Source organism: Callospermophilus lateralis, chromosome 7, assembly GCF_048772815.1.
Source record: "Callospermophilus lateralis isolate mCalLat2 chromosome 7, mCalLat2.hap1, whole genome shotgun sequence".
In the NCBI taxonomy this organism is placed as follows: Eukaryota; Metazoa; Chordata; class Mammalia; order Rodentia; family Sciuridae; genus Callospermophilus; species Callospermophilus lateralis.
Window position 1 is genome coordinate 114,004,222 of NC_135311.1, and position 15,686 is coordinate 114,019,907.

The window sequence follows — 15,686 nt, forward strand, 5'->3', positions numbered from 1 at the left end:
TTCTGGTATTTTGAAATACAAGGACATTATCCCTGTCTACCATCACCCTACTGCGATAAAACCATTAAACGTATTTCTCTTACCAACTATAACTTAATATTCAACCGTGGGTCTGTCCCCATCCTGCCCACCCCCTTGACTTTCAGTTGTTGTTTCTCTTTTCCTGTCCCTGAGCCACTGGCCTCAGCCCCAGACACAGCCCTCTTAAGTTCCCACCGGCTCTTTGCCAAGCCTATCGCTGCTCTCCAGCATTCGATTGCAAGAGTCAATGATAGAGGAGAGAACAAAGTTGGGTTTTTAAAATGTTTTTTTTTTTTTCCAGAATTTCTAATTCTTCTCTTCAAACATCAAGACATAAAACATGGTGACTCAGAGAAACAAGGTTTTACTGAAGTCAGAGAGTAGGCAGCCTTCGTGGTCAGGGTTGAGAAACAGACAGCTGAGCTCGGGGTTCCAGTCTGGGGGTGCCCCAGAATGGAATGCCCAGTGGAAGCAGACAGAGGACAGCTGAGCAAAGGGTCCCCTGCACTGGAGGGGACATTGCCTCTCAGAGCCTGGCCCACGTGGAGAGCGGTGGGGGTTGGAAGGCCTGAGACTGTTTAGGGAGCGAGACTCTCACGTGCTCTGGCCCCAACCCCACTCCTCTGCCCACCCACGTCCGTGAGCCACTGGCGCTCACCCCAGACGCAGCCTTTCAAATTCTGCCAAGCCCATCGCCGCTCTCCTGCTGTTTCCGTGCTAGGCCCTGCCAATAGGGGGCGTTAGAGAGCACAAGACTGGAAGAAAGCTCTGGAACCTGGCAGCCTGCTGTTCCTTTCTCCAGTATTTGTCACAGTAATGAAAAACTGACTAACACGGTGTGTATTCGCTAAAAACGAGAATATTCTCTTACATGACCTTAGTGCAGTTATCAAAATTGGAGAACTAACAGTAGAGAATATGATTAATTTATGGACTTTCTTCAGATTTCACCAATTGTCCCCAAATGTCTTTCCTTTATAGCGAAAGAAAATGCAAGATCACCTAATTTTAACCCAAAAATAAACCAAGGGACAGGGAACTGCAATCACCTTGACAGTGGCAGAAGAAAAGTTTTATTTCCACAACTCTGAATCACACACAGTGTAAATGCTGACCCTGCTACGCTAGCAACCCATAATAGTATTGATGAGAATAACAGTAATAGTTCATGACTCTTTCTGTCTTGGGTCTTTATCTCTTTGAGATCAATTTGTAGTCATTTGGTATCAGCCAATCACATCATGAAAAGATTTTTTTCTGGAGACAGAGTAGCCCAGTGGAAAAGGCAAGAATTTTGGAGTTAGGCCATTCTGGGTAGAAAAGATGGTGCGTGTGGGCTGGGGCTGGGTTTGAACCTTTCAGAGTCTCCACTTTCTTGCTTTCAACATGGAGTGAAGTTAGCACAGTGGGATGCAAAGCCAACAGACCTTGGCTCTAGGCTTGCTAGCTCCAGGCCCTGGGCAAGTGCTTTCAGAGGCATAAATTCTGGTCTACTCATCTATAAAATGGACAGTTTGATGAGCTATTGAGAAGAGGCAATGCTCATGTATGGAAGGCGTCTGTGCACTGCAGATTCTCAGTGCAAAATTAGTTCCTTTTTATCAGCCGTTTTGAATTCTCGTATGTAAACTGAGTCTCCGTTTCTTCATCTGCAAAACAGAGTCAAGTGGTCCCCCTCTCTGGATGCTGTGAAGAAAGAGAAGTGGGTGGAAGGCCTTGGTGCTGGGAAGAGCACCGTGGCCTTGGCAGACTATGTCATTGACAGGACAGTGACAGAACAGAAAGTGCTTTGGAATCTCAAGGACTGCCAAGAATGTGAGCAAACCTGTTCCTTCCACAGCTGCCCAGGCTCCTGACCTTCCTATCCTCTCACACCAACCAGACTCCTTCCCTCCTGCCCTGGGTGCGCCTGACGCTGGGCTTGCCACCCAGTCCTGCCTCCAAGAAGGGGGGAAGGATATCCTCTTGTTCTGGGCAAGCCATTGAGCAACAAAGGGCAGCTCCAGCACTGCCCATGGCTGGGAAGAGAGGAAGGAACCTGCAGCCCCAGCAGGCTTTCCCCAGGAGAGTCCCCACTGTGAATCCAGCCCCACCAGTCTCTTCCCTCTCATCACACACCAAGCTCAGGGTCAGATCAGGAGAGCAGAGACGCGCGGTAACAAGGGCTCTGGCCTGGGAGAAGGAAAGCCTATCACAACATTTTCAGCAAGAGACCCACAGCAGGAGAATCTGCCCCATTGGGGGCCAGCCAATGGAGGCAAGAAGCGGGTGTGTGCCCACAGGGGCTAAGGGCCACTCTGTGGTGGACCCGCACTGTGTGCCAGGCCTTAGCCAATATCTTGACATTATCCTTAGCTTCTGAAACCTCCGTATGTCCTGGGGCCCTGGGGCATTAACCTCCTATGAAGGAAACTGAGGCCCAGTCCAAGTTGGTGTCTGCCCAGAAAATGAAACCTGCATCTTCTTCATGAGAAAGCCCATGTTCATAGGTTGGCTATGGGATGGAGGATGGATCTGGAAGTGGACCCAGGACTACCCTTACCTTCAAGGTCAATGTCTTACTGAATGCAGTCCTGAGACCTTGCCGTCCACGTATGCCTTCCCTAAACTGACATATTCTGGACTGTCCACATCATCTAGCACTTATTGAACATATCTGAAGTTACATGCCACCATGTCCCTTCTTCCTCACCTCATCTGAACAGGGTGTTCCAGGCACTGAGTCTAATTCCTCGGTTTATCTGCTCACTCACCAAGCAAATGCCAGCCATGTTATAGGAACTCAAAAGATATTTATGGAATGAATATCCTAATGAGTTCAACCTTTTTGTTTATCAGAGGAAGCATCTGAGTCCTGGCAAAGGAGGGACGGGACTTGCCCAGGATCACTCAGTCCTGTCCAGCTGTCACCCCGGGAGTTTTCACCTCTATTACTCAATCCTGGCCTGGGCCCAGGGTTTTGCCCAGAACAAGGGCTGCATTTGAGAACCCACAAGGGAAGTTGAAGACCCCAGCTTGTCCTTTAAGTGCCTCTTCCCTGCAGGATCAGAGACAAGGTCAGAGCCATCCCAAGGAGGAAGGGCAACCAGACCCCCAACACTTTCACCTTAAAAGATAGCTTCGGTTTTCCCTGAGGTTAGAATTTGCTGACCTGGAAAAGAGAGAACAGCATGATAAAGAATTTTTGTTCCACTGTTTTAGTCAGCTTTTTCGCCACTGTGACCAAAAAGACCTGACAAGAATAATTAGAGGAGGAGAAGTTTATTTAGGGGCTCATGGTTGTAGAGGTCTCCGTCCATAGGCAGCTGGCTCCCTTCCTCAGGGCTCGAACATGAGGGCGGATGAGTGTGGCCAGAGGAAAGTAAGTGGCTCAAGATACCACAATCAGGAAGCAGAGAGAGCTCTGCTCCTCAAGGACAAAACGTATGCCCTAAACACGCCCGCAGGGACCCACCTCCTCCAGCCATACCCTACCAGCCCACAGTTACCACCAAGGCAATTCCTATCAGTGGATTAATTCACTAACTGGTTAAGGCTCTCATAACCCAATTATTTCACCTCTACACCTTTTTGCATTGTCTCACGTGAGCTTTTGGGGGACGCCTCACGTTCAAACTGTAACACCCGCCTAGAAAAGAACATAGCACCTTGTGGAGGTGGGGTGGGTATTTCATGGAATCTTGATGCTTCTCTGATCTAAAATGTAAGGATTGGGAAATAATTCTGAGTCTATAAGGAAACAAAACCCATAGATTCTGCTTTCGTCCACGACCTCACCACTTTACTCTTCCTTCATTAATGTAGTTTTCCAAATCACGAACTTTCATCAAGAACTCACATACTTTCATCATTCCATCTTAATTCATTACAAAGTGTGAGGCATTTCTGTTTTGTTTTTTGGTATTTGATTCTTTTTTTTGGTACCAGATTGAACCCAGGGTTGCTTAACCACTGAGCCATATCCCCAGCCCTTTTTTATTTTTTTTATTTTGAGATAGGGTCTTGCTAAGTTGCTTAGGGTCTAACTAAGTTGCTGAGGCTTTGAACTTGCAATCCTCCTGCCTCAACCCTCCAAGCTGCTGGGATTACAAGCATACATGTGCCACCCTGCATAACTGTATTTGACCCTTTACTTAAGTGAATTTGGCCTAAGCAAGAGCCCAGTTTGTTTAAGTAGAGCTATTATAATAGCAGTGTTTGCCCGCATTCCACCTGACCCTTCCCTTGGGCATATTTTCATCCATTCATTTCTTCTTTTATCTCAGTTTCTGAATCCCAGAGGCAGAAGGCCTTTGGACACAGTGACCTTCCGGCCCTAACATTCTAGAAGTCTGTGATTCAAAGAGACATGCAGCCAAGGAAAACACGGAGACTAGATGGAATCAGTAGAGAGGAAGCTAGTCAAAGGCAACAAATTTATCTATCATATTTCCAAGGCTGAGCAGTGACTTGGAAGGCAAGAGGGGGCATCCATCAGCACTGGTCTGTAAACTATCCTTCAGAGCCTAAGAGAAACAAGTAGGCCACCCCCTAGGAACCTTGAACAGCCCCAAAGCATGAACTGTGCACACTTTGAAGGTCTCTCAGAAACTTCCAGAGTTTCTGGAGGTATTCGGATTACTCATCCGGTCAAGCCCTGAGAAATGACTGGGGCAGAAGAAATGAGCCAAACTGGCTCATCCCCAGGGTAGACCAACGGAAGCAGTCCCTTCCTGGGTATCTACCTGTTCAGCCCACAAGCTCCTTTTCTGATCCAGCCCGGGGTGCTCCTGGGTCACTGTTTGTTCTACACAGCTCAGCCCCCCCCCTTGGTCCAAGTGACTGGGCGAGTGGTGGGCTCCTGAGTCAGAGAGAACCACTCCAGAGACAGGCTGGGCAATCAGACTTCTGAATTCTGGAATGAAGACAGTGATTTGGGTAAGGACATGAGGCTCGCCTGGGAGACCCGCTTGTACCTCTCATCTTAAAGAGAGGAAGGGGGCTGGGGATATAGCTTGTTGGCAAAGTGCTTGCCTCACATACACAAGCCCCTGGGTTCAATCCCCAGCACCACCAGAGAGAGAAAGAGAGAGAGAGAGAGAGAGAGAGAGAGAGAGAGAGAGAGAGAGAGAGAGAGGGAGGAAGGGAATTGCTGTTCCAAGGAAAGCAGTGGGGCAGGTGGGCATTCTCAGGGAGCCACCTTTATTGAGGACTTGACTGTCCCCAGGTGAGGTCCTTGTGTGACTTGCTTGCCCTTGAGATCGGCAACTTGGCCCTAACTCCTTTTACTGAATTACACTTTGTGCTTAAACTAGCTGGAGTGGGCTTCTGTTTCTCGTAAGCAGATCGATAGCTGACACAGTGAAGCCGGTCCTTCAGAGTCTCCCAAATTAGACTTGGCAAGCCAGGATGACAGTGATGATAGCAATGACGTCTCCATACATGTGACTGGTGCTCTCAAATTTAAAAGTCCCCAACACAGGAGTCAACACAGGAGTTAGTCAGCCTGGGGTGACTTGCTCCACACCTATGCATCTCCCAAGAGCATCGTGGGAATAGGTCCAGGAAGACCCAGGTCAGCATCAATATTTATCCAACACTAACTGACTGTGTGACCTCAGGGAAGTTATTTCACCTCTCTGAGCCTTGCTTCCTTATTTCTTAAATTAGAAAGCAGGACGGTGTAGACCTAAATCTGACTCCTGGTTCTGCCGCCTACTGGCTGATGAGCTAGGGAAATGACATTACTCCATGTCTTCAACAGTCAAATGGGACTAATAAAGCTTGTTTTAAGTGGTTGTTGTAAGGCTTGAATGAAGTATGCAAAGTGTTTAGCATAATATCTGGCACATAGTAAAAGTGCTCAGTGTGTGGTAGCCATAATAATAATTTATAATGTAAAGTACCTAGCATGAAGCTAGACACATAATTACCAATAAAAAATTATGTATTGTAAAGTGCACACTGGTCAGTACAGAGGGTTTGACTCGACCTGGCTAGCAGGATCATTTATAAAACAGCTAAAGGAGTCTTAGTTGAGTGCAAGCTTTAACTGAGTCAACAGCAAAACCCAGAAAAGCTAATGTGATGTCAGGTCATATTATAAAAGTATTGTCTCTAGAAGGTAGAAGGTGTTTGTCCTGTCCCTCTCATCCCTGATGAGACAACATCTAGAGGAAAGAAAGGGATGAGGCCTGGTAAGGGGACATGTAATCCCTCAGCTTTCCAAGGAGAATAAAATTTCTCTCTTGGAAAGTGTGCTTATTTATTTGAAGAAAAAAATTATATATATATATATATATATATATATATATATATATAGAGAGAGAGAGAGAGAGAGAGAGAGAGAAAGAAACTTCTCTTTTCTTCCTTATCAGTAATGCCTTTGTCTTGGAGTAGTTAGACTAAGTTACAGTAATCAAAACAGGATAGTAATGATGTAAAAATAAATAAATATTTTATTTAAATAATATTTAAATAAATATTTAAATAATATTTAAATAAATATTTAAATAAATATTTAAATAAATATGTGGGAAATACACACATACATGTACAAACGATTTTTCGCAAAGATGCAGGGGCACGCTGGAAAAAAAAAATGGTGAAAAAGAACAGCAGTTCCTCACCCATGTGTGAAAAACAAACAACCACAATTCTCAATTTTACAAAGTTTAATCTAGGGGCTGGAGGTGTAGCTCAGGGGGAGAGTGCCTCTGGGTTCAATCCCAGTACCAAAAAATGATAAAAATAAAAATGTGTGCTCTTTTATTCTATTGAAAGAATGACAAGACAATCCTCAGGGTGAAACATTTGAAAATTATATCGTGGATAAAGGACTTGGGTGCAGAATATACAAAGAACCCTCAAAACTCAATAACTAGAAATCAAATAGCTCAATTTAAAAATGGGCAAAAATAGTTGAAAAAATATTTCACCAAAGAAGATATGGGGATGGCAGGTAAACACATGAAAAGGTGCTCTGCTCATTAGCCATTATGTTAGTGTAAATTAAAGCCACAACGAGATGACGCTGTCTATTAGAGTGATTAAAGTTGTGGTGGCGAGGACCCGGAGAACCTAGAACTCTAGCACACTGCTGGTGGAGATGTAAAATGGTAGAAACACCTTGGAGAACAGTTTGGAAGTTTCTTTAAAACATAAATGAATACCTACCATATGACCTGATCATTCCAGTCCTAGGAATTTACTCAAGAGAAACAAAATCATATGTCCACACAATGATTTGTATATGAATGTACACAGCAGTCTTATCTGTAAATAACCCAAAGTTGGAAAGATAATTGTCCGTCGACAGATGAATGGATAAGCAAATTGTGGAATACCCAGCAATAACAAAGATTAAAGCCAGGTGTGGTGGTGCGCACCTGTGATCCCAGCAGCTCGGGAGGCTGAGGCAGAAGGATTGAAAATTCAAAGCCAGCCTCAGCAACGTAGTAAGGCTATAAGCAACTTAGCAATATCTTGTATTAAAATAAAACAAAGGGGAGCTGTGGATGTGGCTCAGGGGTTAAGCATCGTTGGGTTCAATCTCCAACACCCCCCACCAAAAAAAAAAAAGAAGAATTAACTGTTCATAGGTGCAACAAGATCAAGAAGTCTCAATATAATTATGCCAAGTGAAAAAAATCCAGACACAAAGAGCGCGCGATTACAATTCCATTTATATAAAAGTTCCATTTACATGGAAAGATCAGTGGTTGCCAGGAGACAAGGAAAAAAGTCCACAGGAAAGGATTACAGTCCTCTGGAAGAGACTTGGGGTGTGACAAATGTGTTCAGTATCTTGAGTGTGGCGATGGTTTTACAGGTGTATGCATGTATCAAAACTTAGAAAATTCAATTATTTAAATACAGTTTCTTATATGGGGAATATAACAACTCAATAAAACTGCTTTTTATTTTTATTTTACTGGTGCATGTTTATGGGGCATAGTGTGATAATTTGATACGTGGATACATGTGTCTAGTTGGCATTTCCATTTCCTTAAACATTGTCTTAAAGTTTTTGATTACTGCATGTACATATTTATAGGAAACTGTTCTTCCAATACATACAAATGATGGGTGCTGATAAGACCAGGTGACTAATGTTTCCCTCTCCTTATCATTACATTGTGTTTTTAACCCCTCACGCTCCTGTCTTCCAGTTATTCCTAAAATGTATAAATATAGTAGGTGTTTGTGAACTATCTAACTGGGTTTTGGTACCCCTTATTTAATATCCCTATGCCCTCTGATCCTTGGCCTTACCTGCCTCGTTATCACTGTTCCACATTTAGATGGACTTTTTTTTTTTTTTAAGAGAGAGAGAGAGAGAAAGAGAGAGATTTTTTTTTTTTTTAAATATTTATTTTTTAGTTTTCGGCGGACACAACATCTTTGTATGTGATGCTGAGGATCGAACCCAGGCCGCACGCATGCCAGGCGAGCGTGCTACCGCTTGAGCCACATCCCCAGCCCTTAGATGGACTTTTTAAGCTTCCATATAGGGAACAGAACATGCCGTGCTTTCTATGTCCAAGTTATTTCACAGAACACAATGCCATTCATTTTGCTGCAAATGACAGAATTTCATTCTTTTGCTTTCTATGTCCAAATTATTTCACAGAACACAATGTCATTCATTTTGCTGCAAATGACAGAATTTCATTCTTTTATGGCTGAATAATATTCCATTAGGTATGTATACAGCATTTTTAAATCCATTTCTCTGTTGACAGGCATCTAGGTTGATTCCATATCCTTGTTATTGCAAATAGTGCCACAATACACAAGGCCATCTCTTTGATACACAGGTATCTCTTTGGTCTGCTGATTTCCATATATATATATATATCTCCAGAGTGAGATAGGTGGATCATATGGTAGTTCTATATTTTTAGTTTTCTTTAGGTTACTCCATACTGTCTTCCATAAAGCCTATATTAATTTACATTTAAAAGAAATGCCCAAGGGCTTTCCGTAAAATTCTCCGATCTGGGGTTCCACACGCCTTCCTCGTATGCCCACCATGTGGAGCACTTGCATCCGCTGGGTCACAGGACCACATGGCCAAGTTGCCTACGCTGCAGCTTACACCACCTGGCATCTTCTCTCTCTCTCTCTGAGCTCCACTCCAAGAAGAAGCCTCATGAATAATTTGGTAGATGGTTAGGAATAGCATACCCAAATGTGGAACCTAATGTCCCCAAAGTCTACAGGCCCACAAGTGCCAGGCTTGCTCGGTGATTGGGGGAACACAGAAGAGCATCTTTCCTTTCATTTCAGAGGAGTTAACATAACATGCCTCAGACCTCTGGACCCCTGAGCATCACTAGTCACCAGGCCCTGAGTTTCTGTGGGGTTGACCTCTCACCTCCAGCAGGAGTGCAACTTAGCAAAGACTTCGGGTGTCTGTCTGCTACTTCCTGATCATCAGGTCTTCCTGCAATCTGTAGGATGTCATCAATGTAGTAGGAAAGCATGGTGTCAGAAAGATCAGGCTCTGTCACACTGACTGACAGACCACAGTGGCAGTATGTCTCCAGGGACTAGTATTAAACTCAGGGTTAAACTACCCACAGGTCTGGATTCTTCCCCTTCCTCCAAGCATAGGGACACTAGTAAATTGTGTCATAGTTCCATCTGCGGATGGCTAGGAAGGAAAAGGAGTCAGTACTTGAGATGTTAAAACAGATGCCTACTCAAAGGGACCTGGCCTCCCTCTCATTCAGGAGCTTTTGAACTGTGATTGATTTAATTCTAGAGCTGGAGTGACTGAAGTGACTCAGAACCACGTACAGTTTAACAGAATGGGCAGAATCAGCGTGACAGTATAGCATGAGCCGATCTGAGCGCTTGATGCCCCCAAGTTCACCCAAGCCTCAGACAAGTCATCCTACAGAGGAAGAAGTGGAATCAACTGGCGCAGACCTGCACACAATGGACCAGAGCAGGAGGGGCTCAGGGTTCAGGCTAACTCAGTCCGGAGGGCGGAGGGCGCTGGCGGACTGCTGGGATGTAGAGTTTGGGCCATGGGTGGGACCCGGGCACTAAGTCCATCATACTTCACGAAGTCCAGGGACACTCAACAAACAATGCCCACAGTTTCCTGATGGCAAAGTGGGGCCCCAAGGGGACAAGAGGCAGGTCCCCAACAGCCCCAAGCTAGAGAAGACGGGAAGGGTTGGCTGGAGGACAGTCCAATGAGAAGAGAGAGAAGAGCAAGGTGAGGGGTGGAGGAAGGATGAGGGATGGGAGGATAGAGAGGCTCAGTGTCAAGTTTTGAGCCTCCTCATCAGCCCTGATTAGGAGGCCGCCAGGCTCCATCCCGTCCAGTCTGGGCAAGGGAAGAGGAGGCTACTTCCCTGAGCCTTGGCCCGTTCTAAGCACTTCAGGGACATTGTCCCAAAGCCATCCTGAGAGGAGCAGAAATTGCTCCCCATTTTATAGAAAGAAACTTGAGGCTCAAAGAAAGGAAGAGCCCCGCCCAGTTCCCACAGCTGGGAAAGTCTGGTTCCCTAAAGTCCTGAGCCCTTTTAGCTGCTCCCTGGTTCCCCACTCCCACCCACACCTCCCAGAATCCCGATGGGAGTCCAGGTTTCGCAGTTCAGAGTCCGCAGTTCAGAGTGTGGGCTGTGGCTGGAACAGTGCCCGGGCTGGGCACCATCAGAAACCTTGCTGGCGAAGCCCAGGTGCGTTGGAGGAAGTTCCCCTCAGAAGACATCCCCTATCCTAGAGTTGCCCAATAACTGGGTGCCTGAAAAGCTCCTGCAACAGGAGCCTGGGATCACAGAGAGAAGGCAGAGGCTGCGGCCTCTAAGGGAGCCTCAGCACTCCATTGCACACTGCACACTGCGGGAGCTCTGCCCGGACTCACTCTAGCTGACACTCTCCTTGTGGTGCCTAGCGGTCACTAGGCACCAGGCACCCCCCAGGCTCTGGGCCTCAGCTCAGGGATTCTTCTGTGAAAAGGGGCAATTCACAGATCCAATGGAAAGCTCCAGAGGCAACTCCAGGCTTCATCTGAGTGAACATCCCTCTCCTTCTCTTCCTAACCTGGCACCTGTCTTTCCCTGGATCCAGGAATTTGGGAGGGGACATCTGAGAGCTCCTGGAGGATGGTGCCATTATAGCCAGGGCAAGAGCCATCCTGCACTCTTCCTCTGTAGCCCAGGTCCTACCCCCAACCCCCACCTCCTGAGGCTCCTCCCGATCTGGGCACACATACCCTGCGGACCCACTGAGCTGCTGAACAGAAATGCCCCTTTGTTACGTTGAGTACAGTCCATTCCCTGACTTACGATGATTTACCGGTTTTTGAATTTACAATGTGATACCCTGAATTCAGTAGAAACTGTACTTGCACTTCTGAATTTGGATCTTTTCCCTGGTTCGCAATTTGTGGAACGATACTCTCATGATGCTGGACAGGGGCAGGAGCTGTGGCCCAGTCAGCCACGCAGCCAAGGGGAAAGAAGCACATTCTGTACACCCTCAGACATCAAGGAACATCTGAATTCAGTAGTACAGAAAAATATTTTTGCATTGCACTGTTGTTATAAACAAGACAACTGAGAATTGAACTCTGGATTCCTCTACACTCCTGCACCCCTCCCCCAACCCCACCTCCTCTTTGCCATCCATGTGCCCTTCTGTGCCCTGGGGCCCTCCCTCCTTCCAGAAGAAACCACTCTCCTGAATTGTGTGTCCTTCATTCCCTTATTCTTAAAATTATTTTCTTGCTGGCAGTGGCCCATGCCTATAATCTCAGCCACTGGGGAGGCTGAGGCAGGAGGATCACCAAATTTGAATTCATCCCCAGCAATTGTCTCAAAATTGAAAATGAAAATGGGCAGGGATACAGCTCAGTGGTAGAAAGCAACTGAGTTCAATTCCCAGTACTGCAAAAAAAAAAAAAAAAGAAAGAAAGAAACTATATTTTTTCTTATATTTATTTGTATCCCTAAAAAAAATACCGCTTAGTCTTGCATTTCTGTGAACTGAACACAGGAATTTTGCTGAATGTCTTCTGCTATGTCTTGCTTTATTTGATCAACATCATGGTCTTGAAAGTCCTGGGTGTCAGTTGCCGTAGCCACTTGTTTTCACTGCTATGTGATATTCCACTGTGGAGTACCCCACAAGATTTTGCACATTCTGCTACTGATTGATATTTGGTATGTTCCAGTTTGGAGCTATCACTGTTACCGCTGTTGACCTGTGAGGAGTCCTTGCTTCCCCAGTGTTGAAGAATAACACCAGAGAAGCACGCCGAGGCAAGGTCAGAGTGGGAAATTAGAAGTTTATTAAAGGACAGCAGAAAAGACTTCTTCCGGAGGAAGAAGGGGTCCCAAGAGATGGAAGCTTGGTTGTCTCCCATTTTTATAGTTTTCGGTGGTGATGGAATGTAGGTGGGAAGGCCAGAGGGGGTGGGACACAGGTGGGCCAAAGAAGTAATCTGGGCAGGAAGGACTTCTGAGTCAGCATTTTCAAGTTTACTGGGGGCTGTTCATTAACACTTCTTTGGGATGGGCTCTGGGCCTAGGGCTTTTCCGGGACTTCATTAACATTCCAAGAGTTGTTCAACTTTTCCCGGAATTCATTCTCAACATGGCCTCCATTTTAGATCTTAGACCCGGTTTACCCAACTACACTGACTGCCTAACGTTAAATCTGGCTTCACCACAGTGTTGCCATGAACATTTCTGTGCATCCTTCCCAGTGAAAGGGCTAGTATTAAATTGCAAAGTGAATGACTGAAATATAAGGCAGGTGACGGCAATTTGGTTTTACAAATAATGCCAGACTCTTTTCTAGAGTTGTTACATTAAGCGGACCCTGTCTTTCAGGCTGGTGAAAAATGACAGGTGAGTCATCAGCTCATCAGGATCAATAAATAACACCAAGGGAGAGACAGAAAAGGACAACCCAGTTTCAGACACTGGGTAGACAGAAAATGCCCTGATCTGCTTGCTCCTAGCTTGGACTGGAGATTAGTGAGCACGTAAACAAACACCAGGATCTTCACATAACCTAGCTCCTTGAATTTTCTACCATAAAGCCATAAAATGAATCGTTGTCTTTAGTCTCACTTTATAGATAAGTAAAACTGAAGTTCAGAGAGGTTAAGAAACCAGCCCAAGGTCACAGTCCATAGAGGCTAGATTCCAACCCACTCTGATTTAAAGGTCAACCATGCTGTACTCTCCTGCTTCCCATGTGACAAATGGTCACACATTAGAATTATGTTTCCAAACCTTGACAGAAGGTGAAATTGTATAATGTTCACTCTTTTTTAAAAATACTTTTTTAGTCGTTGGCAAATCTTTATTTTATTTATTTATATGTGGTGCTGAGAATCGAACCCAGGGCCTCACACAAGCCAGGCAAGCACTCCACCACTGAGCCACAACCCCAGCCCCTATAATGTTCACTCTTAACTTCCCGAGAGTTACTATTCTTATGAAAACCTTCTTTTGATGTATTGTTAGCATCTACAGAGCCACTTAAATAAGTACTCCCCCTTGTCCTCCTGAAAGCTGACTCCAAGCCCCAGTCCCTTGGGTTTGCCCCAATACAGAGCAGGGCCATATTTCAAAATTGCTTCTTGACCTTGAGGCTGTGAGTTCCAAGCCAGCAATGCCTATGTCAGTGCACGGTGTGTACCAGTAAGGGAATGAAGGAAGAAGAGAATGTTAAAAAAACAAAACCAAAAACCTGATAACAATAAATACCATGCTCTTAAACCTCTCAGTCTTAGGAGAGGGATGGTATTTGCATCTTCCATTTGCATTGGAAGAGATTGAGGTTCAGAGAGGCTGCCTCCTGCCGAGGGTGGCATAATGAGGAAATGACTCCACAGCCTGGATTCTTACCCACCTTGCAACCGTGGGTCCACATCCACAGGCCCTAATGGGAGCAGAGGGATTCAGCAATGAAGTTTAGGCAAAAAAAAAAAAAAATTGAATTATGCCATACCAGGTCCACCCGGGCTCTTTGGGATGAAATGTTCAATCTCATTTCTCATTCCATTCTGTTCTCTTGCTGGGGTGCAATCTGAAGTTGGGGGCTTGGTAGTCTCATAGCCAAGAGGGGGTCTCTGATCCTAGTGTTTCCCAAGCCTCATCTCCTCTCTTGGTGTCAGCCATCTGCAGCTGTGGCTGATGCACACAGCACAACTGGCCTTTGCTGCCTTTCGACCTAGCCCCTGGCCACAGCCTCCACACACCTTCTGTATTGGAATACCCACAGTCTCCCTACTGTACTCATGGACTGCTGCAGTCTGGCTGGGCACAAGATCACGAGCCACTCAAACAGGAACAAACTTTATTTGAAATAACCGCCAATACCACGTTCGTGCCTGGGAAGATTCCCGATCCACACATGCGGCGTTCTGCCGGTCCCTTCCCGGAACCCCAGCGCAAGCTCCTCTCCCGGAATACCCTCCTACTGCACTTTCCCAACCAATGGGAACTCTCCAGGAGTCCCGCAGCAGGCCGAGGTAAACAGCAGGAGTCCGGTATCCATATGAATGTAATTTTTAACATAATCATATCATCTCAATGGCTAGCTGGCATCACCTTTCAATCAAAAATGCCATGCATCATATTAATTGGCTGTGGCTCCCAGCAATGGACACCCTCCAGAACTCTCCCCTCTCTATCCCTCAAGGCTGGGCTCTGCAAGGCTGGCCCAGGAGACCAAACTTTGCCTATACTGGGGCTACTTGAGTGTGGTCAGCATCACCTGGGAACTCGTGAGAAACACAGATTCTGTCTCACCCCCAGAGCCAGGGAATCAAAAACCCTAGGGGTGGAGCCCAGCCTCGAATCCTTGTGGGAACCAGCCCTCCAGGGGATTCTGATGCACCTTCACATCTGAGACTGGCTGCTCTGCCCCTCGCCACCCCTCCCCCAGGGCTCATGGCAAAAAGCCCGGGCTCCCACCTGGTCAGACTCCTCCTGTTGACACTTAAAAAAAAAAAAAAAAAAAAAATGGCTCTCTCAGGTCCTCGCTTCCAAGATGACCAAAAAAAGAAGGAATAATGGTCGTGCGAAAAAGGGCCGCGGGCATGTGCAACCTATTCGTTGCACGAACTGTGCCAGGTGCGTGCCCAAGGATAAGGCCATTAAGAAGTTCGTCATTCGAAACATCGTGGAGGCCGCAGCTGTCAGGGACATTTCCGAAGCAAGTGTTTTCGACGCTTATGTGCTTCCCAAGCTGTATGGGAAGCTGCATTGTGTGAGTTGTGCCATTCACAGCAAGGTAGTCAGGAATCGATCTGGTGAAGCCGGGAAGGACCGGACACCCCCACCTCGTTTTAGACCTGCTGGTGCTGCCCCACGACCTCCACCAAAGCCCATGTAAGGAACTGCATCCTTATGAGTGAAGAAAATCTATCTTCTGGAAAAAAAATAAAATGGAAATTATAATTCAAAAAAAAATGGGCAAGGGGGGTCCAGAAAACCCAAGCATGTATGCATCTTATTTAAAATTCTGTATTCTAACACCATTGTGTCTGATCTACTTGTTCAAAATTTTCCTTTAGGGCTGAAGCTGAGGAGGGCTGGTGGTCTGCTCCTGAATCTGCCTCCCCAAGAAGCAACGGATGCTGAGCCCCACTTGACTGTTGACTTTTCTGCTGAATGTCCAGTAGCATCTTAACCTCCCCACGTCTAGGA

General features: G+C 46.0%; 1 pseudogene; it reads left to right on the forward strand.

The window, feature by feature from the left end:
• Positions 1–15,009: 15,009 nt before the first annotated feature.
• Positions 15,010–15,372, forward strand: LOC143404709 (small ribosomal subunit protein eS26 pseudogene; annotated as a pseudogene).
• Positions 15,373–15,686: the final 314 nt, after the last annotated feature.